The 18,676-nt window shown below is 40.8% G+C and overlaps 1 protein-coding gene across 1 annotated transcript in view; it reads left to right on the top strand.

Moving 5' to 3' along the window:
• AGBL4 (AGBL carboxypeptidase 4) overlaps nucleotides 1–18,676 on the top strand; it is a gene marked incomplete at its 5' end in the record, with an annotated part of 1,767,058 nt that overhangs the window by 1,252,751 nt on the left and 495,631 nt on the right. The gene's annotated exons all lie outside the window — the stretch shown is intronic.

Here is an 18,676-nt window from a genome sequence, read left to right as displayed (position 1 = left end):
GGTTGGACAGGAAGATGTCCCTTATTTTTTCCCCCACTTTGGGAAAATATTATATGGGAGACTGACTTGTTAGAGGGAAGTTTGTAATTATAATAATGAAATGTGGAAAATTGGTGGTTTTCAGTTGTTTCTAGAGGAAATAAGACTTGCTTTTTCCATGTCAAGTTTCATTAAACTAGTTGAGGTGGACTCAGTCCAGCCTTAGATGACATATTAGGAAGCAACTCACATTGCTTCACTACAACTCCATTCACTCTCTTAGAAGCCAAAATACAATTACTAATGCCCTTCCTGGCTCTCTCCTCTGTCCATGTTTTCTTCCCTGGGGTTAACGAGCAGGGGCTTTCTTACAAACATGTTCACTATGTCCTCTGCCCTGATTCCCTCTCTGCTTTCTTACTCCAAATCCCTTGGATTCTTCTTTCCTCCCTGCCTGAAGGTGAAGAGCAGGGGTGATGTAACCACCAGTATCAGTAATAATAGCCACTACCACAACTGACTTTTATATAGCACATTACAGTGTACAGAGTGATGTTCCATTCTGTATTCCAGCTTTTTTTTTTTTAAAAAAAAGGAAACTGAAGTTTAGAGAACTGATAAGATTTGCCTAAGTTCACATGCTTGTAGACAGAAAAGTCAGAACTTTGGGTACTTCCATAGCTGTGTTAGTTTCTGGGTTATGTCATCTTGTGTACTAGTGGTTGGTTGTTGTTTGCTATTATTGGTTCTCTGTTCAAAGGACTCCCTTTCGTATCTATTGTAAGGTTGGTCTGGTTTCAACAAATTCCCTTAATTTCTGCTTATTTGGAAATCTCCTAATTTCACCATCATATTTGAGGGGCAGTTTTGCTGGGTATATAATTCTTGGTTGGAATGTTTTCTCTTTCAGGGTTTTATGTATATCATCCCACTGCTTTCTCACCTGCACGTTTTCTGCTGAAAAATCAGAATTTGGCCTTATTGGTTACCCTTTGTAGGTAACTTTTCATTTGTCCCATGGTGCTTTCAGAATTCTTTCTTTGTTTTTGGTTTTGAGGAGTTTGATGATGATATGTCTTGGTGATTTTCTTTTGGGGTCTGTCCTATTTGGGGTTCATTGGACTTCCTGAATGAATATATTCTCATCCTTCATCATATCAGGGAAGTTCTCTTCCAACAAATCTTGGACAATTTTCTCCAGGTTTTCTTTTTCTGTTCTTGTTCTGGAATTCCAGTTACACATAGGTTATTCCTTTTGATGGTATCCTACATGACATTTAGGCTTTCTTCATTTTGTTTTGATCTTTTCTCTGATTGATCCCTTTCCAAAGAAGTATTCAGGTATTTGTCTTCAATCTCATTAATTCTGTCTTCCGTTGATTTAATTCTACTTCTTTGCCCTTCTAATGTTTTATCTATTTCTGAAAATTTGGTATTAATCTTCTGGATTTCTTTCTGTAGATTTTGTATCACTTCTAATTGTTTCATTTATTTTGTCATTTTGTTCTTGCATTTTCTTCTGAAATTGTTCTAGGGTTTTGTCAGTGTTTTCCTTGATCTGTCTCTCCATCCACTGAAGGGACCTAAGTATAATTCTTTTGAATTCCTTATTAGGGAGTTCCAGTGCTGCTGCTTCCTCAGGGATGTGTTCTGGGTCTGTATCCTGCTCCCTTGTTTCTACCACTTTATCTTGCTTCTTTGTATGGACTGTGATGGTCTGATGTCTCTGAGACATTGTGATGTTGTTGTATTTATATTTAATTGGTGATTGTTGGAGTGAGTCACCCAAGATTTTCATTTTCTTTCTTTATTTCTTTTTATGTATCTCACTAAGCAGGGTACTGTGTTCCTCTATTCACTAGTTGTCAGCACTTATTCACTCACCACCTGTCTCCTAGTGATTGTGATAGAGAATGAGAGTGGCTATACAGATATCTGTTAATTGTTTGTGAAGAGGAGTTAAGGGTGAAAGTAAGGCTCATCTTGGTGGTCGTTTATCATTGGCCAGTTGGTGGAGAAGGAAGAGGTGGCTCTCACTCTGTAAGTGGAGCTGCAGGAGGTGTGGGTGTCATCGTGTCATATGGGCACAATTGTTCTCTCCCACTCAGTTAGACAAAAACAACAATTGAAAAGCAACCAAAAAGTAAAATCAAGTGGACAAAAAGCACACCACAAAAACACTCAGGAACAATCACCAAAAAAAAAAAAAAAAAAAAAAAAAGAGGAAAAGCAATAAATGAGAGAAAATACTTTTAAAATACTTTAAAAAGCCAAAAGAAATACGCCTAGAAAAAGGGAAGGGGGAAAAAAAAAAAAAAAAACCTACAATATTTGGGGAGGGTGAGGTAAGAGAAAAGAGTTAAAGTAGGAGAATAATGAAGGGAAAAATGCAAAAAGAAAAACGAGGAATGGGGAGAACCACAAGAAAGAGAAAAATGGGAACCAGGAACAGGGAAGAGAGAAAAAGCTGAAAACTAGAATGTGGGAAGGGAAGAAGAAATAATAATAATAATAAGGATGAAAAAAAAATACTTTAAAATAATTTAATAAATAAAGTAATAATTTTAAAACAAAAAGGAAATAAAATTTGGGCAGAGTGGGACAGGGCACCCAGGCTCCATCAGAGCACACAGACTGGGACTGAATTCCTACCAGCCCAGAAGGTGGGTGGGAGTGAGGGATGGCTGCACCTCCATTCACCAAGACATTGTGGGGTATAAGAATAACAAGGGGAATATTGTACCTTTCCAGTCATTCATGTCTGGAATGTCCTTGTGGTCCCTGGCAAGTGGAGTCTATTCTTAGGTCCCTGGAATCTGAAAGAATGCTGTCACTTTAAATATCTAAAATGGTCAAACCGCTTGCAAACATTCAAAATTACAGCACCCTCCAGACAGGCAAAAGTCCACAGCTCAGCCCATCTCCTTCTTTGCTACTTCCCCTTTTATTCACCTGTCACCAGTGGCCCTCTGTGTAGCCCCTGGCTAGGAGGGCTGATTTTTAGGTTAATTTTTAGATCCTAACACCACTTGGCAATAGCCAAGCTGTCCGTGCCACCAGGATCACTGACAAACCACAGCTCCATATGTCTCCTTTTTTGGTGTTTTCATGCAGGTTCTTCTACCAGTTGGAGATTAGTCCACTTCTGAATTCTTCCTTTCAAAACTCAGTTTTTCAGGATTATCTTCTGTATATGTATTAATTGGTTCCCCTTTTCTTTGTTGAAGAGGATCTGCATAGTTTATCTGCTTATTCCGCCATCTTACCGAAACTTGAAGTCAGAACTTGAGTCCATGTTTCTGACTCCACATCTAATGGACTTCTTACCAGACTTTCACTACCAACCTAACCACAAGTTGCAGAGATATTAAAAGGAAAACAGAATGAGATAGGTTCCTGTGTACTGCAGAAATGAGTATTAGGATGAGAAATGACCATGGGGCCTGAGACAAGGATGTGGATGCAGAAAATCAGGCAGAAAAGTTACAGAAGACCCCACCCACTATGCACCAAACTAAAAAAAAAAAAATTCACTGCCATTGAGTCAATTCCAACTCATAGCAACCCCCATTGGGTTTCTGAGGTTGCAAATTTTTACAGAAGTAGATTGCCTCATCTTCCTTTTGCAGAGATGCTGGTGGGTTTGAATCTCTGACCTTTGGGTTAACAGCCAAATGCCTTATCCACCACACCACCGGAGCTCCTTACCCACTATGTAGAAAAGGCTAATTCACTAACCCAACCCTTAGATGTGCCATCTCCACCCTTACCAGTTGCAGTCCCCATGTGACCCCATGCATATCAGAGTAGAATTGTGCTCTATAATGGCTGATTTTTTGGAGGTAGATCACCAAAGCCTTTCTTCCAAGGCACTTGTGAGTAGATTCAAACTTTCAACATTTTGGTTAGCGGCTAAGCATGTTAACCATTTTCACCACCCAGGAACTCCTCCACCCCTACCTGACCACAAAGCCAACATAATCCTTGGATCTAGAAAGCTGCAAGGGGAGCTAAGTGGCCTTAGTTAAAGGGATGAGCTTCTAGAGAGTCCAGAGCCTGGAACCAAGCAAGTCATCACTACCTGCTAATCTTAAAATCCAACCTATTTTTCCCTGTAAAATCCTTCCTTCCTTCTTAAAGTATGCCACCCTGCAACACAGATTAGCAAGGTTTTTGTTTGTTGTTTTGGGGTTTGTTAATCCACAGAAGCCCAGGCAGAAACTGCTGGGGGAGTTTTCTAACCATGGGCAGAGTCCATGATGTCAAAGTCCAAATATCAAAAAGGATGTTTTGAAGGGTTATGTAGCGATTGAACCAGAGAGAGTCTAGTATAAAGGTCAGAGAAGCACTAAGTGAATAGTAGAGATCAGTGAAAGTGAGAGTGAGGGGTGGCAGAGAAGTCACTAAAGCAATACTTCTCAAAGCCTGGTTCACAGGCTGGTGTTAGTGTTTGTCCTCAACAAGAAAAATATAAATATTGAAGAAAACATTTTAGAAACTTTAGTAGCAATTTAATATTGCTGCAGCATCCAAATTCATGATCAGTAGACTTTTGTAAAACTCTGTTTGTAATGGATTGGACAGAAATAAACACTGGTCAAGGTAAATTCAGGAAACATCAGACAACATATACATCCAGATTTTTATGCACTCCTGACTGCTAACCAGAAGGTTGGCAGTTCAAACCCACCAGCCACTCTGTGGAAGGAAGACTGGGCACTCTACTTCCATAAAGATTTACCACCTCGGAAACCTAAAGGGGGTTGATATGAGTTCGAATTGACTAGATGGCAGTGAGTTTTGTTTTATTTGTTTGTTTTAACATATGCTTGCATAAGTGGTTGAAGTTTATCAAAAATGACAAAGGCTAGTCTTCTCCACAAGGCCTGGCACATTATACAGTGATAGTAACTTTTTAGAAATGGACTTAATAAGAAAGCTATTTTCCTCATAGCCTGGAAGTCTTACATAGGGTGAGCCATCCCACCAGCTCTTCTGAAGTCTTGCTCCCACCTTCTTCATTACTCTCCCTTCAACATCTGGCTGTTCTAGGCGGGCTCAGCCTTTGCAAAAGCTAGGGTTCCCTTGAAGCCCACCTGGAGCCTAAGTGGTGTTTGGTAAATTTTGAACAACTCCATGTAGGGTGGTTGAAAATCAATCTCCATTTCTTTTAAATAAGGAGAAGAAAGAGGGGGAAAAAAAGGCACTGCCGCCTTTCCTCTACTTGCTCATTAGGATTCTGGGTCACAGTGGTGTTGCCTGGCCGCTCTAATTGGATCTGTGCGCATACAGGTCTGCGCGGCTCCATTGAACGCTGACATTTCTAACTAACTGACCTTTTCAGGACCATTGGTACTCCCATAATGAGTGTGCAGCAGCATTGTGTGGACACAATACGGCAGATTTCACAGTGCCCAAAGAATGCAGGATTGAAAACTATTCAGAATTCCCAATCTTGAGTTAGCAAAATGAGAAAATTGAGTCCCAACATTCATCAGCATGTTATTGTGCAGGTATCGATTTCAATGCTCTTTCATTCCTTTCAGGGGAAAAAAAAAAAAAAAAGAAAGAAAGAAATGTTGTATTATAGAGGTCTAAATTAACTTTTGTTCTGTTATTTTTCCCCTGTACCTATAAAAAGGTCAAATGCATTCATAAGGCTGAGATAGATTTGCTGGATATAAGTGCTGGGATAGCAATCAACCTTCAAGTAACCTTTAAGGAGACACTGGCTCTTCCACAAACAATAATTGATGTACTCATTAAGGCCATGAAATTCTTCAGGACTCACCTAAAGGATAACAAAAATATGCCGTTTAGAACAATGAGATAATGGCTTGGAATATTTGAAATTGTTGTGGTCTGTTCAGTGTCGCTGGGACAGAAAGGGACTTCAAAGGGAAGCTAACAAGGTAGAAAGAGAGAGCAGTGGCTTTCAAACTGCCCTGCACAGATAGCATCAGTTGGCCCACACAGGAGAGGGGGTGAATTCAGAGTGTCCCCTCAGGTCCAGGGCAGAAAATTAGAGTCTTTTTTCCTTGTCAATGAAGAAGAAGCATAATGGATTTATCAGGACCACTTTTTTTCTACCTCAGAATGAGGGTATGAAGGAGGAGGAAGCCACAAGTGGCAGCTCTTCTGATGCAAAAATGGCAGCAGTGAGTAAACAAGTGGCCTTTCTTCTATTGCTCCACTAATGTGTCTAAGCCTGGAATCAGGCCACCATTGAATGATATTCTACAATTATTTACTGGGCGCAGACCATGGTGCCAGGTTTTGTGCATGGCACTGAGAGGAGTCTAAAAGACCTTTTAATTTCATTTCAGTTGAATTAAATTCAATTCAAGCCAATACATACTTATTGGTGTTAGGCTCCATTGAGTCAGTTCCAACTCATAGTGATCCCATGTACAGTACAACAGAGCAAAACACTGCCCAGTCCTGTGTCATCCTTAGAATCATTGCTGTGTTTGAGTCTATTGTTGGAGCCACTGTGTCAATCCATGTCACTCAGGGTCTTCCTCTTTTTTGCTGACCCTTTACTTTTCCAAGCATGGTGTCCTTCTCCAGGAACCAGTCCCTCCTGATAACATGTCCAAAATATGTGAGACAAAGTCTCACCATACTTGCTTTTAGGGAGCATTATGGTTGTACTTCTCCTGAGATAGATTTGTTCACTCTTCTGGCAACCCATGGTATATTTAATATTCTTTGCCAATACATATTTAATTAATAAATACATATATATTAAACATTTATTTTGTGCTGATAAATAAGTATAAAGAGACAAAAAGGACTCAGTCTCTATCTCCAAGGCATTTATAATCCATGGTCTCTGAACTCACTTTGAAGTTGAGAAAAGGCATAAGGTTTCCCTCACACAGAATACTTTACTGTGCTAGGTACTATATAATTTGTAATTGCCATCTTGTAATCATAAATATTATTGCCTCATTTTGGAAAGAAGGAAGTAAAGCTTGAGACAGGTCATATGATTTACCCAGGATCATCCAGGTGCTAAGCGCTGGTGCACATAGCTCCATAGTAAGCTTTTTGTGTCCTTCCTTTATGGAATGGTCCTCTTTGACTTTGACTTCATGTTCTCGCACAGGAATTTCTGGTAGAGTGAGTATTTTTACTGGCTATCTTGCATGTCCAAAGACTTAACTACATCTTATGACTAGAAAATTATAAGGTACCATCATGGATGTGTTCATTCGGCCTGGGCAGTTTTTTAGCACTTTCAAAACAAAATGATTGTGGAGTATCTTATTTAGTTCAGGAGTTAAAAAAAAAACATGGTACATGGACTGCCAAGCCCCTATCCCATTTGCCAGTGATGTCACTGTTGTTGTTATTATGTGCCGTGGAGTCGGACCTGACACATAGCGACCCCTCCTTGGGATTCTGAGGCAGTATCACTATAGAAGTAGATTGCCCAACCTTCCTTCCGAGGAGTGGCTGGTGGGTTTGGACCACCAGCCTTGTGGTTAACAGTCTGGTTAGGCACTACGCTACCAGAGCTCACTAAGTCATCATAAAATACTTTCCTACTCAGACTGGATTCAGTTTCAAAAGCTTTGTGTCCATTATACTCCAGCCAGTCACTATTCAAATACTCGTATCTGAAATGTAAGATAAAATCTACTTGCCATCCCTGAGCTAGTCTTCCTGCCTCATTTTGCATATGAAGAATCTAGGCTCAAAGAAGAAAAAGTACTTGACTTAAGGTCATGAGATGAATGAGTAGCATGCAAAGGAATTGTAGACCCCAGCACTTATAAGAAGGATGTTTTAGGACCAAAGCCTGAGACAAAGGGCCAAGGTCACTGGGGAAGTGGGCAAGAGGTATTGGTTCCTCTGATCTATGACTACTATTTATGACATGCCAGCTACCATTCATTTCTCCTGCCAATTTATTGAGCACTTCCCATGTACCAGGAGCTCTGGTAGCGTAGTGCATAAGGCATTTGACTGCTAATCAGAAAGGTGGCAGTTCAAACCCACCAGCCACTCCTCAGAAGGAAGATTGGGTGATCTACTTCTGCAGTGATATGGCCTTGGAAACCCAAGGAGGGGTCGCTATCAGTGGGATCTGACTTGACGGCAGTGAGTTTGGTACTAGCACATGTACTAGCACTGGAGAGACTCATAATAACCCAAGTATAGCAGTCCCTTCTCTTTTAAAGTCCAAATAGTGATCTTCTTTTACGTACTCATGGAGAACAATGAAGAAACTTAATCTAAATAATGTATTTGGAGCTGTGGTCCTCTCTGGTATCTCCCTGGATATGAACTAGAGGAGTTCATGTCGTTTAAGCCAGTAGTCTCAAGAAAGGGAGAGTGAGTATGCTTGTGCCGTACTGGGCCCCCTGGCCCATCAGCTTCTACCAGATCTAGTACTCCAGCCTATGCTATAAAAGTAGTGGATTAACTATACTAAGAACATTTACTGAGTGCCTTCTAAATGCCAGGTAATTGTTCTAAATACTTTCTATATATTAAGTCACTTAATCTTCTCAAAAACCTTTATGAGTAAATACCATAATTATTGCCATTTAACAGATGAATAAATAGCCTCAGAAAGAGCAAGTGCAAAAACGGCAAGGAGGCCACATGTTCTGACCTCCTCTAACCCTACAAGAGGAAGACAGGATTACCAGCAGTAACCCAAGGCCTATTCCTACAAGGGCAGACATGCTGCCTCCCTCCAGCCCTTTCTCCAACCATTCCTCCCAAAGTACCCACCACCTCTCTCCTGGGTTCGATAATTCACTGCAGTGGCCACACAGAACTCACAGATTATGGGGTTTATTAGGGAAGCACCACAGGCTACAATTAAAATTCAGGAAGAACGCTCAGTCTCTCTCCCAGCCCACCGTCCCTCAGCCAACAGTCTCTCACACTCTCTCTCCCAGCAGTGTGTGTCCCTCGGTGTCTCACTCAGCAACGCGTGTCTCTTGCGTCTCTTTCCCAGCAACACGTGTCTCAGGAGCCCGTGTCTCTTTCAGCAGCACGTCTTCCTCAACCAGCAGTCAGAGAGAGAGTTCTGCCTCTAGGAGACTTCTTTTGAGTCCGGCAGAGTGGCCAAACTAGCCAATCATAGCATCAGAACTCTAAGTTCCTGAGAGAGAGTGGGCACCTCCCAGAACATTATATTGTGCCACGCGCAACAGAAATACTCCAGGTGGACAACTTCAGCAATCAGGAGCTCCTCAGTTGCTCATAGAAAATCGCACCTTGGAGTTTACAAAGACTTATGGGTAGAAAAGCCACACTAAGTAATTTACTACACTGCAGCAAGTAATTCGCCCAAGTTCATATGACTAATAAGTTAACAAAGGTAGGATTTGAACCGATACAACTTGGTTCCAGAGTTTACTCTTAACTACCATGTTCTCATGTCAACATTCTTTACCAAAAATCTCAAAAGATTATTTTAGGAATAATAAAAGGATGAAATTCCTGCTGACCTAGTCATTCCCATACATCTTACGCACAGAGGGGGTGCTCCATACTTAGGTTTCACAAGGAAGGTGATCAATCCCCCTTCACTCTGGACCCTTTCTCTCCTATGTTCTTCCCTCTGACCTCAGACCCATGCAGGTACCTCGTCAGTTGTTTGGTGTGCTGACAGCACCTCATTCCTTCAGAACAAACCTGCTACTTTCCACTGGAGGTGAAGTCAGGCCACATTTTGTGTGCAATCCTCAGGCTTCAGCCTCACAGCTGCTGCTTGACATGCGGGCTCAGTCCTCCCTGGATCTTAGATGCACATCGGGTCCTACATCAATGAATGAGGGTAAATGTAAGCTGCCTTATTCTAATTAGATCTGTGGAAGCTACGAACTAGGGACACCTCACAGTGACAAGTACTTACTTTTCTCTAAGTTGACATAGTCTCATGTACCATGTAGGCAACACTATTTCTCTTATCATGATAATTTTGACCTTGTCCTTTAAGATGATCAATCACTCTCTGAGACATATTCAGCTCCTTCTAGGGACTGGTCCTAACACACGTAAAAACACATTAGCTGTCAAAAGTTACATTTTCACCAGCAAGGAGAATCTCACGCACTAGCTCTGATGAATTTGTTTGCTTATTGGCTTATTTACTATGATATTATTTGTTGCCTTCCTTGTTTCAGTCCAAATCGCCTTCTGACAGGAGTACAGACTGAGACCAGAAGGGACAAAGGGATCATGAGTATCAGTTTATCCTACCAAACAGAGATGGATCAGATACGCTTTTGCTTGCCTTAAGAAAATCACAACTGATGTGAGGTACAATTGAGTAAATGCACACAATGTGATAAGGGTGATAAATGACTTACATGTAAGTGCAGTGGAGAATAAGAGGCAAGGGATCGACTCCTTCTGAAGGCAGGCGGAGAAAAAGCTTCAGAGGAAGAAATAACAGTTAGGTCTTAAAAGATGAACAGGAATTCATGACTCATGTAGAACCAGGGACAGGAGGGGTCGTGGGAGGGCTCGTGGGAGGGTATTCTAAGCAAAGGTGTCAGCATATGCAAAGGCTGAATTATAGGTTGTTTATTAATCTTTGTCTTTACTGACATAGGGCATGACTTTGAAAATGAGAATTAGTGCATGAGTTTCAAGAAGAAGAGAGTGATTGCTGGTGTCAAATGAGATAATATTTTGAAAGTATCCATTAATTTTAGCAACAAAGAGTTCATTGTGGAGTGGGGGTTGAGAGGACACCAAATTGCAGTGGGGTGAGAAGTCAGTGGGAAGTGAAGAAGGAGGTATTGCAAGGGTAGACTACACTTTCCTAAAGTTTGACCATGAAAGAAAAGAAAAAAAGGAGATGTAGGATTAAGGGATAGGTGTTTTGTTTTGTTTTTTTAAATGAAGGGGGGATTTGAGTATGTTAATCAATTGTGGGGCAGGCCTTGGAGGCAGTGGGGAAGGAGAGGTTGAAGACTTGGTAGTAAGAGGGCATTAAATTAGAGGTAACCCCTAGAGGCCAGAGCAAGGGGAAGCCAGAGCTTAAGATTCACCGTAGATGTGTGAACAGCCTGACAATGACTAGTATTGCTGGTGCAGAAGGCAGAAGAATAGTGAGGACCCTGGTGGGTGGCAATGATTGAGTACTTGGCTGCTAATGGAAAGGCTGGCGGTTACTACCTACCCAGAGGCTCCAGGAGAAAAACCTGGCAATCTGCTCCCACAAAGATTACGGTTTAGAGAACCCTGTGAGGAAGCTCTATTCTGTCACATGAGGTCACTTGTTGTTGTTATGTGCTGATGTGCCGTCAAGTCAGACCCAACTCACAGTGACCCCTCCTTGGGTTTCGGAGGCAGTATCACTATGGAAGTAGATTGCCCAACCTTCCTTCTGAGGAGTCGCTGGTGGGTTTGAACCTCCAGACTTCTGGTTAGCAGCCAAATGCCTTAGACACTATGCTACCAGAGCTCCCCATGAGGTCACTAGAAATTGGTATCCACTGGATAGTGCCTAACAACAACAACACAGCTTACAGGTAATACCAGCTTTCTCACAGGACAGTTGTGAGGACTAAATATACTAACATTGTAAGATGTATGTGGCTTAAAATTGATATTCAATAAATGTTACCCTAAAAGTAGGGATCAGGAAAAAACACAAGGAACTGTGAATTCGATTCGACCCATTGTATCTGCCCATTCTGCTTGGGGATGGAGGATGCACTCAGTATACCATAGAGTTCCAACTCTGCTATTAACTCACCAGGACTCAAGGGAAGTCATTTCTCTTCTCTTGCTCTCAGTTTTCTCATCTATAAACTGAAAAGTTTTTACTAGATCATCTCCAATGCCCTTTCCAACTGGAACATGCTATAAATCTATGTGGCTAAGAAATTCAGAATTTGGAATTTTCAGCGTCTTTTTTTTTTTTTTTTTTTTTTTTTTTTTATGGTTCTCTTCCCTTCCCACCAAAATCTCTGGAAGAAAATGATCCCACTTTTTCTTCCCTCTCTTATGTCCTTTGACAAATCAAGTTTGGGACTGTTTATAGCTTTCTTTAGAATGTTAATAATCCATGGGGAGATTTTAGCACCACAGAAAGAACTGGGCTAGCCACAATAGTAAGAAACCTGAAAGGAAACTCCTGATCAATGTTAATTCTGTTAGTTTTCATTTCTTTCTTACTCTGATTTTAGTTTTTGAAAATACTGCATGGAGGACAATGACTCATTGGGGTCATCCTAAGTGAAAAGCACTGATCTCTCCCCTGGGGAGGGGGGATTGTTGAAGCCATTTCAAAAGATAGGGTTGCAGGAGGGATGGAAAATGGGTGGTAGGGTGAAGGGAGTGCAGGCTGTTGGGGAGAGAGCCAGGAAATTGAAACCTTGAATGCAGAAAAAGATGTAAATGTTGTTTCCCAGATTTTATAGCTCCCAGATGCCTCCTCTAATTGCATAGCTAACCCTGAGTTTATTAAGTTATTTTCCAGAGTCAAACTCATTTGTATACATGTCAGAATGTAAACTGAATTTCAAAAGTAAGGCCCTTGGATTAGAATTCAGGAACGATAAACAAACTCATTTAGAATGTAAGATTTGCATGCCATTTGCATGTGCCCAAATGCAATTACATGTGCTCTGTAAATACGCGTTTCACATTTATTTGTCATGATAGAAAAGTATGGAAAATATTAATTGCCATGGATTTTTTTTTATATATATTTAAAGAAAAAAAAATGATTACTCCTAAAATAGACTCTGCTAGTTCATGATTCAATGTGCAGAAACTGGCAAGAAGAGATAAGGATCCGTCGAAAACCATAAATTCCCACTGCAACATCTGTAGTAGTTCAAATCGCATGGTTTATGGAGGCCCCTTTCGCCTTCTCCATGGGTATTACCATAGCGTTCTGTAGATTTATCTCTGGCTCAGTGCAAGGACAGTTTTACTAGCAAAGCTTAAAAAAAAAAAAAAAAGAGGGAGGGGGGGCTGTTCCCTCTTTGAAAGTTTAGGATTGAATTGAAATGAAATAGCCCCTCTAGCTTAGAAACTTCTAGATGAGACAGGAGGATCCTATATACTTCCACACTGTCTACAACCTACTTTTTTTCTCTCTCATTTTTTTCCTAAGAAGAAACTTGAATGATCAAGACACTACTCCTAGATTTAAAAGACCTTAGAAAATTGGAAGGCCTAAGGTGCTAAGTGAAGGAACTCTAGTGGCATAGTAAATAAGGCATTAGGCCAGAAGATCAGTGGTTCAAACCCACCAGCTGCTCCAAGGAAGGAAAATGGGGCTGTCTACTTTCATAAAGATAGAGCCACAGAAATCCAATGGGGGTCGCTATGAGTTAGAATCAACTCCATAGCATTGAGTTTAGAGGTTTTTGGAGGGGGCTAATTGTTAATGCCAATATACAAAAGGTTTTTATTTTATTAAATTAAAATACAGTTAACGTGACTTTTTTTTTTTTACTTTTATTGTGGTGAAAGCGTATACAACACATTTGCCAACATAACAACTTCCCCATTTAACAGTTAACTTTATTTTTGTGTACAGTTCTATGAATTTTAACACATTATATATTTGTGTAGCCATAATCAGGATACAGAACAGCTCTATCATCTCAAAGAACTTCCTTCTGCTATCCCTTTATAGTCAACTCTTCTCCGCAACCCCTAGCAAACACTGATCTGATCTCCTTCACATAGATTTGTCTTTGCAAAAATGCTGTGAAAATGGAATCATACAGTATGTAACCTTTTGAGATTGGCTTCTTTCACTAAACTTAATGCCTTTGAGATTCAGCCAACACATTGTGTATACCAATAGTTCATTCCACTTAGTTGCTGAGTAAACAAACCAAACCAAACTCACTGCTGTCGAGTCAGATCCGACTCATAGCAACCCCTCCTTGGGTTTCCGAGGCAGTATCACTACGGAAGTAGATTGCCTAACCTTCCTTCTGAGGAGTGGCTGGTGGGTTTGAATCACCAGGCTTCTGGTTAGCTGTCAAATGCCTTATGCACTATGCTACCAGAGTAGTATTCAGTTATATGGTTTATATACCCATTCATCACAGAAGAAAATTTGGTTTGTTTTCACTTTTGGTTATTATGAATAAGACTACTATGAACATTTGCATACAGGTTTTTGTGTGAATATTACTATTGTTGTTAAGTGACTTTGAGTCAATTCTGATGCATAGCAACCCAAGGTACAACAAAACAGAATACTGCCCTGTCCTGTGTCATCTTAACAGTCCTTGCCATTTTGAGCCCATTTTGCAGCCACTGTGTCAATCCAGCTCATTGATGGTGTTCCTCTTTTTTGCTGACCCTCTGGTGGCATAGTGCCTAAGGCATGTGACTGCTGACCAGAAGGCTGGCAATTCAAATCCACCAGCTACTTCTGGGAAGGAAGGTTGGGCAATCTACTTCTGTAAAGATACCACCTTGGAAACCCAAGGAGGGGTTGCTATGGATCGAATTGACTGGATGGTAGTGGGCTTGGTTTGGTTTTTGGTTTTATTTTACCAAGCATGACGTCATCCTCCAGGGACTGGTCTCTCCTGATAAGATGTCCAAAGAAGGTGAGATGAAGTCTCCCCATTCTCCCTTGTAAGGAGCATTCTGGTCCTACTTCTTCCAAGACAGATTTATTCATTCTTCTCACAGACCATGGTACGGTCAGTATTTTTCACCAACATCATAATGCAAAGACAATAATTCTTAATTGGTCTTCCTTATTTTTTGTCCACCTTTCACATGCATAGGAGACAATTGAAAATTGTGTCTTGGGTGAGGTGCACCTTACTCCTTACAGTGACATCTTTGCTGTTGAACACTTTAAAGAGGTCTTTTACAACAGATTTTCCTGATGAAGTACATCATTTGATTTCTTGACTGCTGCTTCCTTGGGTGTTGATTGTGGTTCTAAGTAAAATGAAATCTCTGACAACTTCAGTCATGCTGTTGCTTATTGGTGCAGTTGTAAGGAGTTTTGTTTTCTTGATGTTGAGGTGTAATCCATACTGAAGACTGTAGTCTTTGATCTTCATCAGTAAGTACTTTAAATCATCTTCACTTTCAGCAAGCAAGGTTGTGTCATTTGCATATCACAGGTTGCTAATGAGTCTTCCTCCAATCCTGATGTTCCATTCTTCTTCATGTAGTCCATATTCTTGGATTATTTGCTCAACATACAGACTGTATAAGTATGGTGAAAGGATACAACCTTGACAGACACCCTTCCTGATTTTAAACCATGCAGTATTCCCTTGTTCTCAACAGCCTTTTGGTCTTTATACAGGTTCTCATGAGCACAATTAAGTGTTCTGTAATTCCCATTCTTTGTAATGTTATCCATAATTTGTTATGATCCACACAGTGAAATGCCTTTACATAGTCATTGAAACACAAATAAACATCTTTCTGGTATTCTTTGCTTTCAGCCAACATCTATCTGACATCAACAATGATATGCCTCATTCCATGTCCTCTTCTGAATCCAGCTTGAATTTCTGGAAGTTCCTTGTTAATATACTTTAGCAACAATTTTTTAATTACCTTCAGAAAAAGTTTACTTGTGTGTGATACTAATGTATTGTTCAATAATTTCCACTTTCTGTGAGATCACCTTCCTTTGGAATGGGGACATATGGATTTCTTCCACTTAGTTGGCAAGTTAGCTGTCTTCCAAATTTCTTGGTATAAACCAGTAAGCACCTCCAGTGTTACATCTGTTCTTGTAACATCTTAATAGGTTTTACCAAAAGGGCGAGGAGGCTGCATCTTTTCCGACCTCCTCTAACCCAACACGAGGAAGACAGAATCACCATCAGCAGCCCAAGGCCTATTCCTGCGAGGCCAGACATGACACCTCCCTCCACTCCAGCCCTTTCACCAGTCCTGACAACAAATGTTCCTCCCGCAGCACCCTCCACCTCTCTGCTGGGTTCGATAATTCACTGCAGTGACCACAAAGAACTCACAGATTATGGGGTTTTTAGGGAAGCTACAGGCTACAATTCAAGTTCAGAAATGCACTCAGTCTCTTGCAGCCCACCGTGTCTCAGCCAACAGTCTCTCTCAGTCTCTCTCTCTCTCAGGAGTGTGTATCTCTTGGTGTCTTTCTCCCAGCACTGCGTGTCTATCAGTCTCTCTCTCAGCAATGCGTGTCTCTCATGTCTCCCAGCTGGCAGTGAGAGATTTTTTTTCTGGCTCCTTTTGAGGCTGGTATAGTGACCAACCTAACCAGTCCCAACATCAGAATTCTATACACCTGAGAGAAAGCAAACTTCCCAGAAAATTACTTCATGCTACTCCCAACAGAAATACTCCAAGTAGATAACTTTAACAATCAGGAGCCACTCATTTGCTCATGGCAAATACCACCTTGGAGTTTACAAAGACTTATGGCTAGAGAAGCCACACTATATAATTACTATACCGCAGGTATTCTATCAATTCCTGGAATCTTGGGTTTTTGTTTTGTTTTTTGTTTTTGTCAATTCTTTCAGTGCTGTTTGGACTTCTTGCTTCAAAACCAGTGGTTCTTGATCACATGCTACCTCCTGAAATAGCTGAGCATCAACCAATTCTTTTTGTTACAGTGATTCTGTGTATTCTTTCCATCTTTTATTATTATTATTATTGTAGTGAAAACATACACAATGAGATATTCACCAACATAACAACTTCTACATTTACAGCTCAGGGACGTGAATGATATTTTTCATGTTGTGCCACCATTATTGCTATCCTTTTCCAAAATATTCCACCACCATTAGCATAAGTGGCCCCAACAACCTTTCCTTCACTTTTCACAACAGTGGACTAATACACTATTTGTGCTTCTGTGATTGACTTATTTCACTCAATATAAGGTCCTCCAAGTCATCCACATTTATGTGGTGTTTTGCAGATTCTATGTTATTCTTTGGGTTTGCATAGTTTTCCATTGTGTGTTTGTACCACAGTTTGTTTATCCATTCCTCTATTTATGGGCATTTAGGTTGTTTCCATCTCTTTGGTATTTGAATACTGCTGTGATGAGTATGGGTATGCATATATCTATAGGTGTCCTACCTCTCACTTCTTTAGGATATATACCTAGTAATGGGATTGCTGGATCAAATGGTATTTCCATCCAACTTTTTAAAGAATTGGCATACCAACTTCCACAGGGGTTGTATCATTTTACAGTTGCAACAGCAGGTATGACAGTCCCAATCTCTCCACATCCTCACCAGCATTTGTTATTTTCTGTATTGTTGAACTTTGCTATTAGTGCTGGGGTGAGATGGTAGCTCATGCTTTTTTTATTTGCATCTCTCTGATGGCTAATGGGGAGCTCTGGCGGTGTAGTTCCTAAGGCATTTGACTGCTAACCAGAAGGCTGGCAGTTCAAACCACCAACCACTCCTCAGAAGGAAGACTGGGCGATCTACTTCCTTAGAGATACTGCCTAGGAAACGCAAGGAGGTGTTGCTGTAAGTTGAATCTACTCAGTGGCAGTGAGTTTGGGTTATTGGGAGCTCTGGTGGTATAGTGCCTAAGGCATTTGATTGCTGACCAGAAGGCTGGTGGTTTAAACCCACCAGCCACTCCTCAGAAGGAAGGTTGGGCAATCTACTTCTGCAGTGATATCGCCTTAGAAACCCAAGGAGGGGTCTCTATGAGTCAGATATGACTTGATGGTTGTGGATTTAATGGCTAACAATCATGAATACTTCTCTATGTGTTTGTTGGCTGCCTGAACATCTTCTTTGCTAAGGTGTCTTTTCATGTCTTCTGCCCATTTTTAAATTGGATTGTTTGTCTTTTTGATGTTGAGGTGTTGGAATTTTCTACAAATTTTAGAGATAAGTCCTTTGTCTGATGTCGTTGCCAAATATTTTTTCCCATTCTGCAGGTACTCTCTTTAGTCTTTTGGAAAAGTCTTTTGATTCACATAAGAATTTAATTTTTAGAAGGTCCCAATCATCTACTTTACCTTCTGCTGTCTGTGCATCTTAGGTTATGCTTGATAGTCTATTTAAGCTATAAATTAGGGTCCTAAGTTTTTTTTTTGGGGGGGGATGAACTTTATGGCTTTAGGGTTCACATTTAACTCTATGATCCATCTGGAGTTAGTTTTTGTATATGGTGTGAGGTGCGGATCTTGTTTCATGTTTCTGCAAATAGAGATTCAATTTTGCTAGCACCATTTGTGAGAGACACTATCTCTTCTCCCATTGAATAGATTTCAGCCTGTGTCAAAGATCAGCTCACCAGAGGTTGATGGATCTATTTCTGGGTCCTCAATTCTGTTCCACTCATCTATGTCTGCTATTGTACCAATATCAGGCTGTTCTGACAACTGTGGCTGTAGGTTTTGAGATCTGGGAGTATGAGACCTCCTACTTTGTTCTTCTTCAGTAGCATTTTGCTTATGCAAGGTCTGGTCTCTTTCCCTTCCATATAAAATTAATTATTGGTTTTTCCATGTCTTTAAAGAATGTTGATGGATCTGGATCAGGATTGCATTGAATGTATAGATTGCTTTGGGTTGTTGTTGTTAAGTGCCGTCGAGTCGTTTCCAACTCATAGCGACCCCATGCACAGCAGAACGAAACACTGCCTGATCCCACGCCAGCCCCACAATCCCTGCTATACTTGAGCCCATCATCGCAGCAACCATGTCAATCCATCTTGTTGAAGGCCTCCCCCTCTTTCGTCGACC

The sequence above is a fragment of the Orycteropus afer genome, unplaced genomic scaffold (genome assembly GCF_000298275.1).
Source record: "Orycteropus afer afer isolate SDZICR_OR568_19922 unplaced genomic scaffold, OryAfe1.0 scaffold00169, whole genome shotgun sequence".
Classification (NCBI taxonomy): domain Eukaryota; kingdom Metazoa; phylum Chordata; class Mammalia; order Tubulidentata; family Orycteropodidae; genus Orycteropus; species Orycteropus afer.
This window is presented reverse-complemented; position numbering and strand designations above follow the sequence as displayed.